General features: G+C 45.7%; 1 non-coding gene across 1 annotated transcript; it reads left to right on the forward strand.

The window, feature by feature from the left end:
• Nucleotides 1-243: 243 nt before the first annotated feature.
• On the forward strand, nucleotides 244-316 carry trnar-acg (transfer RNA arginine (anticodon ACG)). The gene has a single exon. It is a non-coding gene; the product is annotated as a tRNA-Arg (tRNA).
• Nucleotides 317-863: the final 547 nt, after the last annotated feature.

Below are 863 nucleotides of genomic sequence, written 5' to 3' on the forward strand. Positions count from 1 at the left end.
GACAATAAAGGACCCGACGAAACAGGCACTTTGAGCAGCGAAGCCACGGAGCCAAATCAAGCTGCAAAATCATCTTTCTGCTCTCACTGATACCTGTCAGATACTCGCCACTGTGTGTTGGAGTTTGAGACCGTTTGGTTCGTTTCGATTTCTCTTGTCCATTTCGCTGTGTTCATCTCTGTGTCAACCTGTCGGTTGATTCTGAATGAAAAATGAAATAAAAAACATCCCTCGTCATCAGATGGGCCAGTGGCGCAATGGATAACGCGTCTGACTACGGATCAGAAGATTGTAGGTTCGATTCCTACCTGGCTCGGGTTTGTGCAATTTTATCTCTGCCACTGGGGAACGAAGAATCAAATTTCGTGACAAGATATTGTTTATGGTGAAGCAGCAAAGAAAACATTCCATCTTGAAAGAATTAGGTTCAATTACAAAAAGAAACTGTGACCACAACGTTTTCCAACAAGCCGCCTTTTAGTTTGATGTCAGACACACGAACATTACAGCACGAGGTGGAGACACCGCGCTGATGACCTTCAGGTGTATCCGGGCCGTTCAAACACTTCGGTGACACAAGAGCTTTCCAATCCCCGCCAGCTCCTCGACGCCGAGACGTTCGTTAAAAGCAGCATTCACCGACAGGACCGCTATTCCGCTCCCTTTGCCGGTCTGCGGGAAATCCGATGCTGAAAATACAAAGTAGGACGGAGAGTATCTGGAAAACAGTTAAACTTTCAGTGTTCAGACTTTGGTGAGAACCATAAACAGGCCTTTGGATACATATAAACTGGGTGTGGATGAGGAGTGCGCTGTTCTTTTATAAACAGTGGGAGTGTACATATGAGTGCGATGTTTATTTA

Source organism: Heptranchias perlo, chromosome 20 (assembly GCF_035084215.1).
Source record: "Heptranchias perlo isolate sHepPer1 chromosome 20, sHepPer1.hap1, whole genome shotgun sequence".
In the NCBI taxonomy this organism is placed as follows: Eukaryota; Metazoa; Chordata; class Chondrichthyes; order Hexanchiformes; family Hexanchidae; genus Heptranchias; species Heptranchias perlo.